We start from the raw sequence: 21,904 nt of genomic DNA on the forward strand, positions 1-21,904 counted from the left end.
CCCTCATTTGTGAAGCCAGCCAAATTCTCAGCACACCACCCAATGCAGAAGAGGCGTATGGAACATATATGGCCACCAGATTGCTGGAACTCGAAAAGGGGCAACGCCTCCTCTGTGAGGGTCTTATTTTTCAAGCGTATCAGAAGGGCTTGAGAGGGGAGCTTACTGAAAAAACATATATAGCAGATGAAGCCACTCCTCCTGCTACTCCTCCTCCTCCTCCTGCCCCAAGTACACCACCAGAGGCACAGCCTCCAAGGAAGGCTGCAGAGAAGCGTGGAGGGAAGGCTGCAGGGCAGCGTGCAGGGAAGGTTCCACGGAAGAGTCGAAGGTAATTGCCTGGCTTCTGTCTGGTTTGACTTCAGACTGTGCTCCCTAGTCGCAAAATACCAATTTTATTGTCCTAAAATTTGAGGTGTGTCCTGGGGGACAAAAGGCTTCACACATTCCAAAGTGTCTCCAGTGTTGCCTTACTCATTTATGTTTTGACCAAAATAAATGTATCTTTTCGTTACCTTACATTATTGACTATGTGTTTTGATTCAAAAAGGACATTTGGTTTGTGAGTAGGCAGGTACAGGTCAAAAAGACTTTGTGGGTTATTTACAAAAGGCTAAATCATTTGGCTATTCAAGTGCAAAGTAGTAGTGCAAAGTGCACTTTATAAATTGCACTGCAAGTGCACTTGTTGGAAGTGCAGTCGCTGTAAATCTGAGGGGAAGATCTGAAATGAGGGGAAGCTCTGCTGATTTTATCATACAATCATGTGTAAGAGAAATGTTGTTTTTTTGGGGTTTCCTTGCATGTGCCCCTCTGATCCACAGCAAATGCACTTCCAAATGCTCTTTCAGTGCAATTCCAAGTACAATTTGCACTTGTAGTGAAAAATGAATTTGCCTTTTGAAAATAACCCCCCTATGTCTAATTAACAAGGGACACCAACCTCATTAAGGTTCATTAAAACAATAAAAATTATTAAGGTTATTGTGGTAACTAGAATCCAAAAAAAATGAATAAAATAATATTTTGGATCATTTAGCACACATTGTAAATTAGATATTGTTTAAATCTCCAAAAAAAAAAGATGAGTCCAAAAAATAATTTTCTATTTTAGTTCTGGAGATCTGACTTTTAAAAAATATCATATTAGTCAGGGCATGAGGATAAATCATGAAGAAAGTTGTTTGTGAGAACTCTGTGTGAATATAAGCAGCAAAACAACTTAATTCCTCTTGCATTATAAAGAAAAAAAAATGCGCTGTATTAAAAGATCACAGAAGAGGAATGTGCTAGCTTCAATATGAAGGCTAGTTTTACCAGACCAAGCGCTTCCAACTTATACTTGCTTCAGAGCAGGCGTCAGTTTGGGTCCGTCGGACTAGCACACAGACGACCGGTTTGTACGTTAGAAAGCAGAGTCCGTCGGACAGATTTGAAACATGTTTCAAATCTAAGTCTGTCAAACTTTTGAGAAAACAAAGTCCGCTGGAGCCCACACACGATCGAATTGTCCGACGAAATCCGGTACGCCGGACCAAGTATGCCGTAAAGTCCGATCGTGTGTACGCGGCATTAGGGATATACCTATAAAGTTCCACTACAAGCCATAGTAACTATTCCTAAAGACGGGGTGTATGAGACCCCCATCTAATGTATGAGTATGGCACGTGTACTGTCACATAGAAAAAAAATTATAATAGGAGGACAAGAAAAAAGAAAAAGAAAATATGCATATATTTACCAAGGTGTGTAGATTTGTAAAGGCTGGGAGGCTACCCCAAGCCTTAAATAAGGCTCGAAGTCTGTATATGACTACAAGCATCCTGTATCCTATGGGTGTATCTCCCTAAAGGACAATACTATGTTAGGAGAGCAAATGGTAAAAAAAAAAAAAAAAAAAAAGAGAGCATTTAGACGGCCAAAAGGCAGCCTTTTATCTATAAATATATTTATGGTCGTGGCCCTAAGACCGAGACAAATGTGGATCACATAAACACGCGACAAGACTCACAACATAAATAGACCTGAGGTGTGGCTTTTGGTCGTCTGGTAGGTATGGCAAGAAAAGGGGCCATACCCAAGATAAGTAATGGATGATTGTGGAGGAGAATTTGCTGAGAAGTGCTGTAAAAAGGGGAATGGGAGGGAGGGTATCGTGTACTGAAACTGACAAAGAGGAAGGGGAAGTGGTCAGCTTAAATACCCTCCGGGCTCCTCCCATAAATTCAGGCCAGCACACTGGCCTTCTAACTTATGGTCGTGGCCCTAAGACCGAGACAAATGTGGATCACATAAACACGCGACAAGACTCACAACATAAATAGACCTGAGGTGTGGCTTTTGGTCGTCTGGTAGGTATGGCAAGAAAAGGGGCCAAAAATAACCAGGTAGGGAAGTATCTTTATTGCCTCTAACCTCATTGAGTGAGCTTGGAGAAAGGGCCATCTTGAGGGAATATATATCTGGTAAAGCAGGCAGACTTTCACCTGCCTAGCTTCTTGGTCACATGGTCTGGTACTCCTTGCGGAGATGTGGCTGAGGCTGCGCCGATCCAAAGGAATATCCAGAATACCGCCCGGGGTCTAGGCCTAAGTTGACCAGTAGGACCCAAACATGTTTAATAAACTGATTTCCACTCAGGGGGTTGACCTGAAAAGGCAGTAACAGGCTGGAGACTGGCTGGGTAGGTGAAAGAGCAGACGGTCAAAAGATCGTTGCTGGGCACCAGGCGTTGCTGGTTCGAAAGAAGTTTATATCCACTCCGGGTCCGGTTTGTTGCGTTTTCCGTAAGATAAAGGACATAGTGGCTTGGATACCGGCCAGGTACAGCCTGATAGGGGTATGAGGGAGAGCCAGCTGTGTGTGGCAATAAGATATAAAGGCTAGGACATGAGTGACGTCATCTACTGTGGTTCCGGGACAAGTGGCAAGGAACCTACGGTAGGTGTACCAGGCCGTGGGATAAGCCTTTAGTGTGTTGCTAGACAGTGAGTGGTTGATGAGCCGGGTTGCATTGGCAAGGTGTGGCTTCAATCCATTGTTAGTTGAGACCAAGGTGGGATAGGAGTGGATGATGGGTCGGCTCCGGGTTCCTGCTGGAAGAATGAGACAAAATTGGAGCGGGACAGTGCATCGGCTGCAGTATTGCACTTGCCAGGGATATGCTTACAGTAACTGTTAAATTTGGTGATGTAGTGACAATTGCAGCAGACTGCGCAGGAAGGACATGACAGGGAGCGACTTGGATCTACCCTTATTAATGATGTCAGCTGTAACCTGATTGTCTGGTGAAGAGCTCTGTCTGATCTGTCCACGTGTGGCCCCAGACTTGGGCTGCTGCCGCGATGGGGTACAGCTCGAACAATGACAAAGATCGAGGGAAGCCAGGAATCAGGCAGATTTCCGGGGGCCAAGGTCTGGAAAACCAGTGATGGCCAAAAATTGCAGCAAAGCCAGTGGAGGCTGCAGCATCTGTGACTACCTGGGGCGACTGAGCTGATACTGAGGGAAAAACATTGATATGTCATTCCAGTTGAAGAGGAACTCGTCCCACAAAGCCAAGTCTGCTATTGCTGCTGGGTCTAGTCTGAGGACTTGGTCGGGTCCTGCACTCGGGCAAGAAAGAAAAAGAGCCTTGAGATGAACGACCGCCCCTGAGGAATTGTTCTCATAGCGAAATTGAGCATCCCTATCAAGGACTGCAGCTGTCTTTTAGTACATTCCTGTGACCGGGTAAACTCTTGAATGACCAACCTAACACAAGCTAATTTGTCAGAAGGCAGGCTAGGCTGCATGGCATGCGTATCCAGGACGATGCCTGAGAAACTTATGAAATGTGTTGGGCCTTCCACTATGTGTCCATTGAGATTGTTGAAGACCTCTTAGCTTGTCTAGATCTACCGGGGGGGGGGGGGGGGTGTATGTCTAGGTGTTCGATAAGCAGAAAATCGTCCGGATTATGGATAACCCTGTGACATTGGGCCTGGTGTGACAGGTTCAAGTGAGGGATTGGGCGAAACCGTCAGCTTTGTGAGCAAAGTGGCGACAAAAGAGTTCTGTGTCTGTGAGGCTCCAGTCAGAGCTTATCTGGAACTGGGCAAGTCTCGCTGCTGCTTTGGCTGAAAAATGGCCGATGGTCGTAGACGGCAAAACCTCCATATTTGTAAGCAAGATCTGTCACTGCATGAAGGTATAAGTCCCACTCCTCCCTCCTGCTGAGGGTGGCTGAACAAAGTACATCTCTGAACATCCCGAAGGCCAGGGAGAACTCAGTGGCTGACAGCTTACGACTGAGGCTGGGGTCTCTCGACTTGACAACCACTGAGACATCCCCCCAGGCGTATGATTTGTTGTCAGCCAAGTCATGGACTGAGTTGAGCAGGGATGCCAAATGACATCTTTTCCCTCCAATATATCCTCCCTGATGCTGGTCGGGACAAGATGAACGGGGAGGACGATAGGTGCAGAGCCTGGAGTACCTGCAGAAGGAGAAGCTGTCATCGGGACCATGACCAGGTCCGGGAGGGCCATGGATGGGCAAACTTTCAAAGGTGTGACTCTGGTCTGGACGTCCGAACTGTTACGGCTAAGGGGGAGACCAAAGAGTGCAGCTGGGCCCCATGGATGGATTGTAGGGATGCCTGTTGGGCCCAGCTGCAGCTGGAGGTGGGAAGAGGAGCCTGAAAAGCTTTGCCTTCCTGGCCGTTAGCAGGAAAGGGAATATCCCTGTGACTCAGCTATGAGTTTGGGGATGTTCCGTCCCCTGAGGGACTGCAGGCAGCCGCGCTCTGAGCCGTTTGGGGGGTTAACAGAGGGGCGGGTGTGAAGTCCTCGCTGCCAGAAGACAAAAAGGGGGCTGGGTGCTCATATTTAAGAGGAGTCATAGCCATAGGATAGAGAGCGGAGTGGTAAAGAGAAAACTCAGAGAGGAGGAAAAAGGAAGAAGTACAGAAAAAGGAATGATAGGCATAGACAGGAGCTGACAGAGTTCTGTTGTGCAGAACTTATGTTGAGTGGAAATTTAGAAAACTCAGAAGAGTGCGTGGCGACCGAGGTGGGCCAGGAGGTGACTGGCCAGATAACCGATAGCTCGGGTGCCTGTCTGTGGCAAGCACAAACCTGAAGACCAGAAGCCCAGGGCGTACTGGGGCGAGAAGTAGAAGTCTGGTACGGCCTACGTAGGAATGTTGCGGTCTGTAGGGGGTGACGTGTGCTCGGCCTGCTAACACTTGCCCTGCCAGCAAGTCTACTGTTAAGCGACCTTGTCTGCGAGGTGAAGGGTCGCCCTTCGAAAACAGAGTGTCATGTGTAGACATATGTGACAGAACTAACGCCTGGAGATCACGTCCAATGATGTATGTGAAGTAACAGTATAGTGAAAGGGTGCTGCAGAATGATGTGATAGAAAAGCCCATGAACTAGACCCTGACTGACGCTCTAGTAGCGAGGTCCTGGTTATGATCGAAACTCGGTCGACCGGGAACACCTGCAGTAGGGGTGACATGAGTGCAACAAGATTTCTTTACTTTTTTTTTTTTTTTCTTTTTTTCTTTTTTTTATGTGTCCCCCTTGTATGCGACTGGCCCTGGTGAAGATGCAAACATAGCGTTTTTTGTTTTTTTTTGTTTTTTGTTTTTTTACCTGGGAAATAACGTCCAACCTGGTACAGGATGGAACCTGAACTCGACTGACCTGAGGGAGAAAAGATAGACGAAAACAATGAGTGGCTCGTATGAATGCCACTGGAGACGAGTGACCGATTAAGTGCCACTAAAAAATGAAGTGGGCTGTATGAGCACCACTGAGTGTGCTTGCAGGGATTGCAAGGAGTATATGTTGAGATGCATGTTTGCAGCGATTGCAAATGGGTATATGCTGAACTGCGTGTTTTGTAGCGATTGCAAGGAGTTTATACTTAGATGCGTGTTTTGCAGGGATTGCAAAAATGGGTAAATGCTGAGATGCATGTTTTGCAGCGACTGCAAGTGGGTAAACACTAAGATGCGTGTATTTGCAGTAATTGCAAGGAGTTTATACTGAGATGCATGTTTTGCAGTGATTGTATACGGGTAAATGGTAAGATGCGTGTATTTGTAGCAATTGCAAGGAGTTTGTACTGAGATGCATAATTTTACAGAGATTGCAAAATGGGTATATGCCGAGATGCGTGTTTTTTGCAGCGATTGCAAGGAGTTATGATGAGATGCGTGTCTTGCAGCGATTGCAAGGAGTTATGATGAGATGCGTGTCTTGCAGCGATTGCAAGGAGTTATGATGAGATGCGTGTCTTGCAGCGATTGCAAGGAGTTATGATGAGATGCGTGTCTTGCAGCGATTGCAAGGAGTTATGATGAGATGCGTGTCTTGCAGCGATTGCAAGGAGTTATGATGAAATGCGTATCTTGCAGCGATTGCAAGGAGCTATGATGGGATGCGTATCTGTCAGGGATCCACCAGCACCAGTCCAGGGCACTTGCATTCGCCTATGCGTCGGCGCGCTTCCATTCGGACACGGCATCAAACTGCTGTGCATCAGCGCGGCGCTCGGGCGCGCGCGGGTGCGCGCGCGCGTGCGCGCGCGCACGGGCGCGCGTTCGCGTTAGCGCCGGTTTGGCGCCATTTTAGCACATAAAAGTTCCCCTGTTCCATGAGAACGTCGCTGCTTCGTCTCAGCTCTGTGAATCTGTTGACCCGTATCCTGATTGTCTGCTACCTGATCTTGACCCGGCTTGTTTGACCATCCGACCTGCTCCTATCCCGATCCGGCTTGTCTGACTACTCTTCTGTCTGTATTTGCTACCGTTGCCGAACCCTGCCTGTTCACCGACTCTGCCTCGCCTGCCATTATTACCTGTGCCAGCTACCTGCCGACCCGGACTGTCTGACTCTGCTTGTGCCTACTGTTCACTTGCTGTTGCACCTTCAGCTTCAGCTTCAGTGATCTCTCCCTCCAGCGTGTCAAGCCTGCTGCCGTTCCAGTCTGCTCTCACCTGCAACTCAGCCATCCAGTGTGTCAAGCCTGCTGCCGTTCCAGTCTCCTCTCACCTGCAACCCAGTGAGTCAAGTTACTGCTATTCCAGTCTCCACTCACCTGCAGCTCGGCCATCCCAGGAGGGATCTCTGCCTCCACATCAGAGACTATACAGGCACTCCTACCCCACTGCGCTCAGGAGACCACTGTCCCCACTCCAGTGGCTCCTGAACCAGCGTTGTATGAGAGGTCTTCTCCTACAGTCAGGCTCTCCTACCAGGTACCTTACAGTACGAAGCAGCCATGACTGAGCCTGCAGGAGATACCTCTCCTTTGAAAGAAATATGCACCCACCTTGCGGCCCTCACTCAAGCCGTACAATCCCTTCAGGATAACTACAACAGATTGGAGGGACAAGTCCAGAACCTAGCAGGGCCTAACCCCTTGGCCTCCTCTTCAGCCACAACCCCAGCACCGACGGCTCCTGGACCTTCTGTTGTAATGCTTCCACCTGAACCAAAGGTTCCCACTCCTGATAGATTCTCTGGAGACCGGTCCAAGTTCCGGGCCTTTCGCAACGCCTGCAAGCTCTTCTTTGCGTTACAGCCCCGAACTTTTTCACTGGAGGCCACCAAAGTGGGGTTTGTGATCTCCCTCCTACAAGGGGAACCTCAGATCTGGGCTCATCGGCTACTTGAGGGGGCCTCAGTCCTAACCCAGTCTTTATCCTCTTTCTTTGAAGCCATGGCACAAATTTATGAGGACCCTCAACAGACTGCAACAGCTGAATCAGCACTGCTCACGCTCCAGCAAGGTCGCAGACCTGCGGAAGATTATGTCATGAACTTTAGACGTTGGAGTGCGGACACTCAGTGGAATGACGCGGCCCTGCGTCATCAGTTCCGCTTAGGTCTGTCTGAAGGTTTAAAGGACGAACTTGCCCGAGTGGGTGTACCAGACACTCTTGAAGCATTAACCACTTCCCACCCGGCCACTGCACATATACGGCCGGGTGGGAGCTCCCTCCTTCTGACTGGACGTTCCCGAACGTCCTTCAGAAGGAGCGGGATCACGCTGGCGCGCTCCCGCGCAGCCGTGCAATCCCGATGCGCGCGTGTCACTCGGACACGCCGCATCTCAGAGCGGCAGGAGGGCAATGTGATTTGCCCTCCTGATCCGCACGATGGCTGTGTGTAATCACAGCCATCGTATAGTAAACAAGGGGGAGGGGGTGGCAGATGACAGGAGATCGCGCCGCCACGTGCCCGCGCAGCGGCGCGATCCCGATCTGCCTGTGTCCCCCAGAGACAGCACAACACAGGAGGGCCCTGTGATTGGCCCTCCTGATCACATGACGACTGTGTCCAATCACAGTCGTCATGTAATGTAAATAGAGAGCGTAGTAACTGCTCTCATCTCTTCCTCTCCTCACACAGAGCCTGTCAGTGAGGAGAGGAAGAGAGATCTGTGCTGCAGCCAGGAGATCAGTGAGTAATAAAGCTGTTTGTCTGCTGTTTACCCACTGATCACCCAGCTAGTGTCCCCAAAACACAGTGTCCCCAAAACACAGTGTCCCCAAACAGTGAAAACACCTGTCAGTGAACATCTGCCCGTCAACAACTGGCACATCTGTCCGCCAACAGCGTGCACATCTGTCCGCCAACAGCGGGCACATCAGCCCGTTGTCATCAGGCACATCTGCCCGCCTGCCATCAGGCACATCTGCCCGCCATCAGGCACATCTGCCCGCCTGGCATCAGGCACATCTGCCCGCCAGTCATCAGGCACATCTGCCCTCCAGTCATCAGGCACATCTGCCCGCCAGTCATCAGGCACATCTGCCCGCCAGTCATCAGGCACATCTGCCCGCCAGTCATCAGGCACATCTGCCCGCCAGTCATCAGGCACATTTGCCCGCCAGTCATCAGGCACATCTGTAGCCCGCCATCAGGCACATCTGACACCGTCAACAGCTAACACATCAGCCCGTCATCAGCTGACACATCAGCCCGTCAACAGCTGACACATCAGCCCGTCAACAGCTGACACATCAGCTGCCCACCATCATCAGGCACATCTGCCTGCCTGCCATCAGGCACATCTGCCCGCCAGTCATCAGGCACATCTGCCCGCCTGCCATCAGGCACATCTGCCCGCCTGCCATCAGGCACATCTGCCCGCCAGTCATCAGGCACATCTGCCCGCCAGTCATCAAGGAACATCTGCCCGCCAGTCATCAGGCACATCTGCCGCCCGCCATCAGGCACATCTGTCGCCCGCCATCTGACACCGTCATCAGCTGACACATCAGCCCGTCATCAGCTGACACATCAGCCCGTCAACAGCAGGCACATCTGCCCGCCCGCCATTAGGCACATCTGCCAGCCGCCATCTGCCCATGATCAGGCACATCTGCCACCCACCATCTGGCACAGCCGCCCACCATCTGGCACATCTGCCGCCTGCCATCTGACACATCTGCCCGCCAACATGACAAAAAGGTCTTACAGCGCAGAGGAGGCTCTCCAAATACTCCAGAGTATGTCGGACGAGAGTAGCGGGGAATTCTCTCTGTCAGACTCGGATAGTGACTATGAGCCAGTGGAAAGCAGTGGCTCCGAGTTGGAAACAGAGGAAGATACAATCCTAACAAGGAGAATCAGGAGAAATGAGCAGGAGGAGGCATTCACCAGCAGCGCAGCACTCCAGGGCATCCACCAGCAGGCATCCACCAGCAGCGCAGCACTCCAGGATGATATGCAGGCATCCACCAGCAGCCCAGCACTCCAGGACGACATGCAGGCATCCACCAGTAGCGCAGCACTCCAGGGCATCCACCAGCAGGCATCCACCAGCAGCGCAGCACTTCGGGATAGGTGGGCATCCACCAGCACTTCTGCAACCTTCCTAGAAGATAGGCCAGATGCTAGCAACGGATCCCATCAACGAGGCAGTGCCCATACTAGCCTCCCAGATGTTCTACTGTATCCAACATGGCTGCCCGATACATCAGTAGAACCTGTAATACCCCTTTTCACAGCCCAGCCAGGCCCTCAGATGCAGACGGAAAATGTAACCCCACTTTATTATTTTCATTTATTTTTTACCAATGAACTCCTAACCTACATTGTGGAGCAATGTAATCTATACGCCAGCCAACACATAGCCAACAATCCCAGTTCCTCATATGCCCGTCCTTTTGTTTGGAAACCCCTCACCGTAGAAGAATTTAAAATTTTCCTTGGCCTAACCCTCAACATGGGGCTGACAAAAAAAAAATGAACTCCATTCCTACTGGTCTACCCAACCTATCCACCACATGCCGATCTATTCGTCATTTATGCCCAGAACCCGTTATGAGATGATCATGAGATTTTTACACTTCAATAACAATGCCCAATGCCTCCCTCGAAATCATCCCAGTTACGATAAGTTATTCAAAATTCGGCCCCTAATCAATTTTTTTTGCGCCAGCTTCAAGGAGATGTTTACCCCTGATAGAAACATATGTGTGGATGAATCCCTGGTGCACTTCACCGGAAGACTGGGAATAAAACAATACCTCCCCAGTAAAAGAGCCAGACGTGGGGTAAAATTTTATAAGGTGTGTGACAGGGCCACGGGTTACACATATGATTTTATGATTTATGAGGGAAAAGACAGACAGCTAAACCCCCCTGAATGCCCTACCTACATGGGAACAAGTGGCAAAATTGTCTGGCAGCTGATCCAACCATTACTTGGGAAAGGTTACCACCTTTACGTAGACAATTTCTACACTAGTCTCCCACTTTTCCGCCATTTGTACCTGAAGAACACTGTGGCCTGTGGGACAGCACGGACCAACCGCAAAGGCTTCCCACAAAGATTGGTCACCAAGAAATTAAGGAAGGGTGAAATGGCCAGTATGCGAACTGAAGAAGTACTAGCGGTGAAGTGGAGAGATAAAAAAAGAGATGTCTACATCCTTTCAACAATACATGACGACACCTTGGTGGAACTTCAGAGAAGAGGAGGCCCCATACAGAAGCCAAAATGTGTGCATGAGTACAACCTATACATGGGGGGGGTGGATATGAACGACCAGATGATGCAGCCCTACTTGGCCACCAGGAGATCACTATTTTGGTACAAGAAAGTCGCCATTTATTTGATGCAACTTGCCCTATTTAATTCCTATATCATTTTTTCTAAGTGCACCCAAAGTTCCCTACCCTATCTAAAATTCCAAGAAGAAGTTTTCACAGCCCTTCTCTATCCCCAAGGCCAAGCCCCTCAACTAATTCGCTCCGATGCATTAGCCAGACTCCATGAAAGGCACTTTCCCGAAATCCTCCCTCTTACCCAAACAGGTCGCAAACCCCAAAAAAAATGTCGTGTATGTGCAAGTAGAGGAATTCGCCGTGACACCCGATACTACTGTCCCGAATGTCCCTCCGAGCCAGGGCTCTGTATTGGAACATGCTATCGGAGCTATCATACTTCACTACACTATTAGTACAGTGAAGGTGATTTTTTTCCACTATCTGCCATTTCTGTGAATGACCCGGACTGTTAACGACTATGCCTCTGCCAAACATGTTTCTGCCTTCAACGTAAATTGACCCGGACTGTTAACGACTATGCCTCTGCCAAACATCTTTCTGCCTTCAACGTGAATTGACCCGGACTGTTAAATGACCATGATTTTTGCCTGCCTCCTGAACTGATCATTTGCCCTGCCACTGTACAGCACAGGGGTCTCACATATGTGAGGGGCTCCAGAAAAGGTTTTCCGAGTGGAGAAAACATTTTTCTCCGGGTTTTTAGTTTTCTCGGATTAGGGTCTGGAGACTCGGAGGCTTCGTAGAGATTTGGGTGGGAAGAAGCCTCTACCCCTGTCCTCAGGTCTTACCTGACCAAGGCCCAATGTACAAAGTGCTGCCTGCTGCCACCTGAACTGGCCATGCCTTTTGCCTGCCACATGACCTTGCCATGCATTTGCCTGCCACATGACCTTGCCATGCCTTTGCCTACCACCTGGACTGGCCATGCCTATGCCTGTTACCTGAACTGCCTGCTAAACCTTGGACTGTACTGAACCATGTTCATACTTTTCCATATCTGTCTGCTGCCTGGACAATTCCTGGACATTTCCTTTGGCTGTCTGGACAAATGCTTTGGCTGCTCTGGAACGGTATTCCTGCCTGCTAAAACCACAGGTGAGCTTTTTTTTTTACCTTTTGCTCAGCAGAATGTATTTTGGGGTGTAATTCTTGGTGTGTACATGCTATGTGTTAGAAGCCTGGAGGTGCTACTTGCATGTTGGGCCTCTGTATGTGGCCAGGTAGTGGAAAAGTCTCACACATGGGGTATCGCCATACTCAGGACGAGTGGCAGAATGTATTTTGGGATGTCATTTTGGCTATGTACATGCTATGTGTAAGAAAGATCTTCTAAATTGACAACTTTGTGAGAAAAAAAATAGGTTTTCATTTTCTTTCCACATTTTCCAAAAACTTGTGGAAAGAAATTACATGTTAAAAAGACTCATTATGCCTCATAGAATATACATTGGGTTGTTTTCTTTCCAAAATGGGGTCATTTTGTGGGTAATTCCATTGTCCTGGTGCTCCAGGGCCTTCAAAAATGTGATAGGTACTCAGGAAATGAAATGTGTAATTTATGCCTTTAGAACGCCTGATGGTGCTATATGGATGTTGGGCCTCTGTATGTGGCCAGGCTGTGGAAAAGTCTCACACATGGGGTATCGTCACACTCAGGACGAGTAGCAGAATGTATTTTGGGGTGTCATTTTGGCTATGTACATGCTATGTGTTAGAAAGATCTTCTAAATTGACAATTTTGTGAGAAAAAAATAGGTTTTCATTTTCTTTCCACATTTTCCAAAAACTTGTGGAAAGAAATGACATGTTCAAAAGACTCATTATGCCTCATAGAATATACATTGGGTTGTTTTCTTTCCAAAATGGGGTCATTTTGAGGGTAATTCCATTGTCCTGGTGCTCCAGGGCCTTCAAAAATGTGATAGGTACTCAGGAAATGAAATGTGTAATTTATGCCTTTAGAACGCCTGATGGTGCTATATGGATGTTGGGCCTCTGTATGTGGCCAGGCTGTGGAAAAGTCTCACACATGGGGTATCACCATACTCAGGACGAATAGCAGAATGTATTTTGGGGTGTCATTTTGGCTATGTACATGCTATGTGTTAGAAAGATCTTCTAAATTGACAACTTTGTGAGAAAAAAATAGGTTTTCATTTTCTTTCCACTATTTCCAAAAACTTGTGGAAAGAAATGACATGTTCAAAAGACTCAGTATGCCTCATAGAATATACATTGGGTTGTTTTCTTTCCAAAATGGGGTCATTTTGTGGGTAATTCCATTGTCCTGATGCTCCAGGGCCTTCAAAAATGTGATAGGTACTCAGGAAATGAAATGTGTAATTTATGCCTTTAGAACGCCTGATGGTGCTATATGGATGTTGGGTCTCTGTATGTGGCCAGGCTGTGGAAAAGTCTCACACATGGGGTATCGCCATTCTCAGGACGAATAGCAGAATGTATTTTGGGGTGTCATTTTGGCTATGTACATGCTATGTGTTAGAAAGATCTTCTAAATTGACAACTTTGTGAGAAAAAAATAGGTTTTCATTTTCTTTCCACATTTTCCAAAAACTTGTGGGAAGAAATGACATGTTCAAAAGACTCAGTATGCCTCATAGAATATACATTGTGTTGTTTTCTTTCCAAAATGGGGTCATTTTGTGGGTAATTCCATTGTCCTGGTGCTCCAGGGCCTTCAAAAATGTGATAGGTACTCAGAAAATGAAATGTGTAATTTATGCCTTTAGAACGCCTGATGGTGCTATATGGATGTTGGGCCTCTGTATGTGGCCAGGCTGTGGAAAAGTCTCACACATGGGGTATCGCCATCCTCAGGACGAATAGCAGAATGTATTTTGGGGTGTCATTTTGGCTATGTACATGCTATGTGTTAGAAAGATCTTCTAAATTGACAACTTTGTGAGAAAAAAATAGGTTTTCATTTTCTTTCCACATTTTCCAAAAACTTGTGGGAAGAAATGACATGTTCAAAAGACTCAGTATGCCTCATAGAATATACATTGTGTTGTTTTCTTTCCAAAATGGGGTCATTTTGTGGGTAATTCCATTGTCCTGGTGCTCCAGGGCCTTCAAAAATGTGATAGGTACTCAGAAAATGAAATGTGTAATTTATGCCTTTAGAACGCCTGATGGTGCTATATGGATGTTGGGCCTCTGTATGTGGCCAGGCTGTGGAAAAGTCTCACACATGGGGTATCGCCATACTCAGGACGAATAGCAGAATGTATTTTGGGGTGTAATTGCAATTATGCCTGCACCGTGTGTGAGAAATAACTTGTAAATATGACAATTTAGTGAAGAAAAAAAAAAAATCTATATTTCTTAATTTTCCAAAGCATTGTGGGGAAAAAATTTCAACTTCAAAAAATTCACTATGCCTCTTACTAAATACCTCAGACTGTCTTCTTTCCAAAAAGGGGTCTTTTGGGGGGTTATTGTACTGTCCTGACATTTTAGGGCCTCAAGAAATGAGATCAGTGCATTAGGCCATCAGTGCATTAGGATTGATACATTTTCAATAATGCGTAGCATGGCTTGTAGACTCTATAACTTTCACACAAACCAATGATCATACAATTATCAGGATTTTTTTTACCAAAGACATGTGGTAGAATACATTTTTGCCTAAATTTTCGACAAAATTAAATTTTTTTGGTTTCTTTTAAAAGAGAAAGTAGAAAATTTTGTTTTTTTTTTTTAAATATTCGCTCTTTTTTCGCTTATATCACAAAAAATAAAAAATGAAGTGGTGAATAAATACCACCAAAAGAAAGCTCTATTTGTGTGAACAAAATGATAAAAATTTCATTTGGGTACAGTGTAGCATGACTGAGTAATTGTCATTCAAAGTGAGAGAGCACTGAAAGCTGAAAATTGGTCTGGGAAGGAAGGGGGTGAAAGTGCCCAGTATTGAGGTGGTTAATTAATCTGACTATCCAAATTGACCGGCGAATCCGGGAACGTCGTTCTGAACGATCCACTTTACAATCCCGCCCGATGTGGATGACAGCCAGAGCACCACTCCCGGCAGCACGCTACTTACCCCCATCCAGTTCAAATCCAGCTAATGCTATGCCTGATCCTGTGGAGCCTATGCAATTGGGACTGATGCGACCTGCCTTATCGCCTGAAGAACGGGCCCGGCGCCGGCAACTCAATCTGTGCCTCTACTGCGGTGGGACTGGGCACTATGTCCTGAACTGTCCAGTCAAATTAAGTAAGTGCCCATTCTCTGTGTATACCAGTCTTTCTGCTCTGTCTGCGAACTCTACCCACATTGCCATTCCTCTGTCTTTACAGCTGCAAGAAGGGACAATAACGATCAACGCCATCATTGATTCCGGAGCATGCAGCTGCTTTATTGACTCAAACTTTGCCAGCCAGCATAACATTCCATTACAAACCAAGACCCATGGACTCGCTGTGTTTCTAGCTGATGGTTCCCGCATCAGATCGGGACAAGTAACCCAAGAAACCCTGCCTCTGCCTGCTTCTACTTCCTCCCAACACAAGGAACTGCTGGTTCTTGATGTCATCTCCTCCCCTATGTTTCCCATCATCCTGGGCATTCCTTGGCTGCAGGCCCACAACCCTTACATTCATTGGACATCTGGAGAAGTGAAATTCTCATCTTCTTACTGTCTTGAACACTGTGTAAAGGAAGATTCGGATTCTTCATCTACTCTACTTTGTCTAGACACCGACCAGAAACTCTGCCAGGTCATACCTAAACAATATCATGAATTCATCGATGTTTTTAGTAAAAAGGGGGCAGACTCTCTTCCACCTCATCGGCCCTACGATTGCCCCATTGATTTGCTGCCTGGATCCGAGATACCATTCGGACGCATTTTTCCTTTATCCGAGAAGGAACAGGAAGTACTAAAAACATATATAGATGAGAATCTGGCCAAAGGTTTTATACGTCACTCTACCTCTCCAGCTGGTGCCGGAATATTTTTTGTGACCAAAAAGGACAAGTCGCTCCGGCCATGTATCGATTATCGTGAGCTAAACAAGATCACGGTCAAAAATCGGTATCCCCTACCCTTGATACCTGAACTTTTTCAAAAATTAAGGACTGCCGTCATCTTCACCAAGCTTGACCTAAGAGGGGCATATAATCTAGTCCGCATCCGGGCTGGACATGAGTGGAAGACAGCATTCCGAACCCGATTCGGGCATTATGAATACCTGGTCATGCCCTTTGGGCTCTGCAACGCCCCTGCAACTTTTCAACACCTGATTAACGACGTCCTCAGGGACTTTCTAGATGTGTTTGTAATTGCATACCTGGACGATATCTTGATTTTTTCTGAATCCCGTGAATTGCATCAGGAACATGTCCGCAGGGTGTTGGGTCGTCTTCGCTTACACAGTCTGTACGCAAAAGCGGAGAAATGTGAGTTTGAACAACAGAGCATCCAATTCTTGGGGTTAATCATCTCCGCAACAGGCATCAAGATGGACCCACAAAAAGTGTCCGCTGTGCTGGACTGGCCGGTACCCTTGGACAAGAAAGGAGTTCAACGGTTTGTGGGGTTTGCAAACTTCTACAGGAAATTCATCAGGGGGTTCTCAGCCATAATTGCACCCATCACGCAGTTAACCAAACAAAATATCCGTTTCTCCTGGAACCAACTTGCCCAAGATGCCTTCGAAAATCTCAAGAAGCTGTTTACTTCAGCACCTATCCTCAGTCACCCTGAACCATCCCTACCGTTTATTTTAGAGGTTGATGCCTCCGAGATTGCGGTAGGTGCGATTCTTTCACAGCGCAAAGGTAGCAAAGAGATAATGCATCCTGTAGGGTTCTTCTCCCGTAAACTCTCCCCCGCGGAGAAGAATTATGACGTCGGTGACCGTGAACTTCTCGCTATAAAAGCTGCTCTAGAAGAATGGAGGTACCTGTTGGAGGGGGCTATGCATCCAGTACTAATTTATACTGACCATAAAAACCTAGAGTACTTACGATCTGCCAAACGTCTGAAGCCTCGACAAGCCCGCTGGGCTCTGTTTTTCTCACGTTTCTCCTTCCACATCACGTACCGTCCAGGCTCTAAAAATATCAAACCAGACGCATTATCACGTATGCATGACAATCCTAAGGACTTATCCACTCCGGACACCATCTTACCCTCAAACAGTTTTTTACTGCTGCAAAAAGATTTACTTTCCCTGATTAAGGAAGCATCCTCTGAATCAGCCAGGCCTACTGGAATTTCTTTAGTAAGTAGAGATGGTCTGTTCTAGAAAGGAAGCCAAATTTTTGTTCCTGAAGACATTCGGGTCAAGGTTTTAACACTTCTCCACGACCACCCATTGGCAGGCCACTTTGGGGTCCGCAAGACCTTGGAACTAGTGCAGCGTACTTTCTGGTGGCCCAATCTGAAAGACTTTTGCGAAAAGTATGTTAGTTCCTGTCCCATCTGTATCCAGAATAAGTCGTCCAGGAATCGAGCTTGGGGCCTATTGAAACCATTGCCCGTACCCGACAGACCATGGAAAATGATTTCTATGGACTTTATTGTGGAACTTCCATGTTCCGAAGGATGTTCAGCTATCTTTGTAGTTGTGGACCGTCTAACCAAAATGGCTCATTTTCTACCTTTAAGGGGAACCCCGTCTGCCTCCGAAACTGCTCGCATATTTATCAAGGAGATCATCAGACTTCATGGAGTACCGGCAAACATAGTTTCTGATAGAGGGGTTCAATTCACTTCACGTTTCTGGAGATCCCTGTGTGAAACCTTAAAGATTGAATTGGCCTTGTCCTCGGCATACCATCCTCAGACAAACGGTCAGACAGAGAGGACTAATCAGACCCTGGAACAATACATCAGATGCTTCACATCATTCACACAAGATGATTGGGTATCTCTATTACCCTTAGCAGAATTTGCCTATAACAATGCCAAACATTCTGCCACCGGTCAATCTCCCTTTTTCGCCAATTATGGCTTTCACCTAACCTTTCTACCTGATTTCCTTTCAGAGTCTTCGGTTCCAGCAGTACAAAGTACGGTGGAGTTCCTCAGTCACAACAGCCGGTTGCTACAGGAAACGGTATCCAAGGCTCAGGCTGATGGTAAGAGAATCTTCGACCGGAAAAGAAGGGGGGAGCTGAACTTGCAAATTGGCGACCAGGTATGGCTTTCTACTGTTAACATCAAATTAGCATGTCCTTCCAAGAAGTTGGCACCTAGATTCATGGGACCTTTTCCAGTCAGAAGGAAAATCAATGAGGTATCTTATGAGTTGACGTTACCTGATTCATTTAAAATTCATCCAGTATTCCATGTATCTCTGCTTAAACCTGCTGTACCTGATCCCTTTCCTGCTAGGGGCACAAGACCCCCTGAACCTGTTGTAGTTAATGGCAGTGAGGAATTTGAGGTCGAGGCTATCCTTGATTGTAGAAGAAGGCAAGGGCAAAACCAATTCTTAATCAAGTGGAAAGGCTACGGCCCAGAAAGTAACTCTTGGGAACCGGACAGTAATGTGCATGCCAGGCGTCTAGTGCGCGCTTATTTTTCTACTCATCCTGAGAAGAAGAGGTTGTTGGGCATCCGGAGGCTGCCCCTTGGGGGGGGCAATGTCAGGGATCCACCAGCACCAGTCCAGGGCACTTGCATTCGCCTATGCGTCGGCGCGCTTCCATTCGGACACGGCATCAAACTGCTGTGCATCAGCGCGGCGCTCGGGCGCGCGCGCGTTCGCGTTAGCGCCGGTTTGGCGCCATTTTAGCACATAAAAGTTCCCCTGTTCCATGAGAACGTCGCTGCTTCGTCTCAGCTCTGTGAATCTGTTGACCCGTATCCTGATTGTCTGCTACCTGATCTTGACCCGGCTTGTTTGACCATCCGACCTGCTCCTATCCCGATCCGGCTTGTCTGACTACTCTTCTGTCTGTATTTGCTACCGTTGCCGAACCCTGCCTGTTCACCGACTCTGCCTCGCCTGCCGTTATTACCTGTGCCAGCTACCTGCCGACCCGGACTGTCTGACTCTGCTTGTGCCTACTGTTCACTTGCTGTTGCACCTTCAGCTTCAGCTTCAGTGATCTCTCCCTCCAGCGTGTCAAGCCTGCTGCCGTTCCAGTCTGCTCTCACCTGCAACTCAGCCATCCAGTGTGTCAAGCCTGCTGCCGTTCCAGTCTCCTCTCACCTGCAACCCAGTGAGTCAAGTTACTGCTATTCCAGTCTCCACTCACCTGCAGCTCGGCCATCCCAGGAGGGATCTCTGCCTCCACATCAGAGACTATACAGGCACTCCTACCCCACTGCGCTCAGGAGACCACTGTCCCCACTCCAGTGGCTCCTGAACCAGCGTTGTATGAGAGGTCTTCTCCTACAGTCAGGCTCTCCTACCAGGTACCTTACAGTATCTTGCATCGATTGCAAGGAGCTATGATGAGATGCGTATCTTGCAGCGATTGCAAGGAGCTATGATGGGATGCGTATCTTGCATCGATTGCAAGGAGCTATGATGAGATGCGTGTTCTTGCAGTGATTGCAAAATGGGTATATGCTGAGATGCATGTATTTGCAGCAACTGCAAGGAGTTTGTACTGAGATACATGTTTTGCAGAGATTGCAAAATGGGTATATGCTGAGATTCGTGTTTTTTGCAGCGATTGCAAGGAGTTATCATGAGATGCGTATTTTGCAGCGATTGCAAGGAGTTTATACTGAGATGCATGTTGCAGCAATTGCAAAAAATGGGTAAATGTTGAGATGCGTGATCTTGCAATGATTGCAAGGAGATTATACTGAGATGCATGTTTTTGCAGCGATAGCAAATGGGTAAATGTTGAGATGCGTGTTCTTGCAGCGATTGCAAGGAGTTTATACTGAGATGCATGTTGCAGCGATTGCAAATGGGTAAATGTTGAGATGCGTATTCTTGCAGCGATTGCAAGGAGTTATGATGAGATGCGTAGCTTGCAGCGATTGCAAGAAAGGTCACCTACTGGTAGGCGAAAAAGAAAAGGATAGCAGAAATTGTATATGTAGGAAGGAACTGCGAAGTGGCATATGTAACGAATCGTAGATTTGTTATAGGGACTGTTACGTATTGGTGTGTGGGATACTCGTGACGCGAACCGTTGTGCCGCTTGTGCGACTAGGTTCGGAGTGGACTGTGATGCATGTAACTGCTGAGGTGATGTGAATCGGACAAAAAATAAATAATGAATCGTAGGGTATGGTAAGAACCACTACAAATTGGTGTGCAGGATAAGAGCGATGCAAACCGTTGTGCCGCCGAGGCGACTAAGCTTGAATCCGACTGATTCGTATGACATGAAAGCAATACGAAACAGTCAGTAGAAAATTACATAAACAACGAACCATTTGTGGGGTACAACAGGGACTAATAAGAATCAGTGAGCGGGATGCATCCGATGCGAACCGTTGTGCTGCCGATGCGACTAGATTCAAATCGGATTGTAGCAGGTATGCAATATGAATCGGTTGTAAAGAGATGGCACTGATACAAATCGGTTGTAAGATGTATGAAGTGAATCCAATACAAATCGGTTGCAGCATGTATACCACACCTTACTTCTAAAACCTAACACATTGCAACCACCCAGCCCCCCAGGCTAATCAAAGTGCAGACAAGGCCCCATGTGGGTCTAATTACCACCTCAATCAGACACAAAACCCATGCAAATAATACATGCTGATCTCCAAATGGATGAGATGGCAACCCCATAGACAGTGAATCCTATGAGAAAATGAAGCCTGTATCGAGTGATATCAGAGAACAACCGACAAACGAATCGTATGTTTGTGGATAGGATGACAAGCAAGGCAGAGCGAGCCTGCAAATCCAAGTTTGCAGGTATAGGAAACATATCCAATGGTAACATTGCATATGAACAAAAAGATTTGAACCCTACCTGCAACAGCAAGCGAGAACCGCCGACGAAGAAGCCGCAACCCACTTGTAATTCGAACGCACAGACTTATGAACACAAGGTAAGCTGGGAAGAGTCAGCACAGTGACATGTAGTATCGTGCACTGAAACTGACAAAGAGGAAGGGGAAGTGGTCAGCTTAAATACCCTCCGGGCTCCTCTCATAAATTCAGGCCAGCACACTGGCCTTCTAACATATGCCATCAGGAGGGATAGGGCTTACCGTGGAGTGTGTTTAAAAACACAGAGGTTGACGTATCCCCGCTCTGCAGTACTTGTCAGACCGTCAGAGCGGGGGTCTATTTAAACAATGCGCTGGACACCCGTGCGTGTGCACATTCCCGCCGCGATCACGCATGCATGTTCAGTCGATGGGAGGGCGCATGCGCAGCCAGCACCGACGCTCCAGGGTCAAATGGAACGCACAGCACGTCCATTAGTCTCCCAGAGGAGTGGCACCATGCGTCCCATTGCAGAAAGCCCCAAAAGACAGCCACATTAGAAACAAGCGGAGCAAAAAGGAAAACAAAAATAACTAAAAAAGAGAAAATAAACAAAAGAAAAAATAAACAGGACCGCTGGAGCAAATTGACTTCCTGAAAGGGTATAGCGTGATGTTACACAAATCTAAGCTGATACTGCTGGTGGAATGCCCCACAGCCCCACAGTCAGAGCGCCATCTGGTGGAAGAAAAATATATAGTAGTCAAAAAGATAACCATAATAAGGATTTGTTGCAGGTAAAGACATATATGACCCAGAGAATAAACGCCAGATGAAACCAAGCTGTCGAGATTAACCCACACATACATGTGTGGGTGAGCCACGCTATGGTGTGTGTCACTTGCTCTCCTACCTGCCCGTGTTGTATTTGATCGATCCT

This window comes from Aquarana catesbeiana, linkage group LG03 (assembly GCF_042186555.1).
Source record: "Aquarana catesbeiana isolate 2022-GZ linkage group LG03, ASM4218655v1, whole genome shotgun sequence".
NCBI lineage: Eukaryota > Metazoa > Chordata > Amphibia > Anura > Ranidae > Aquarana > Aquarana catesbeiana.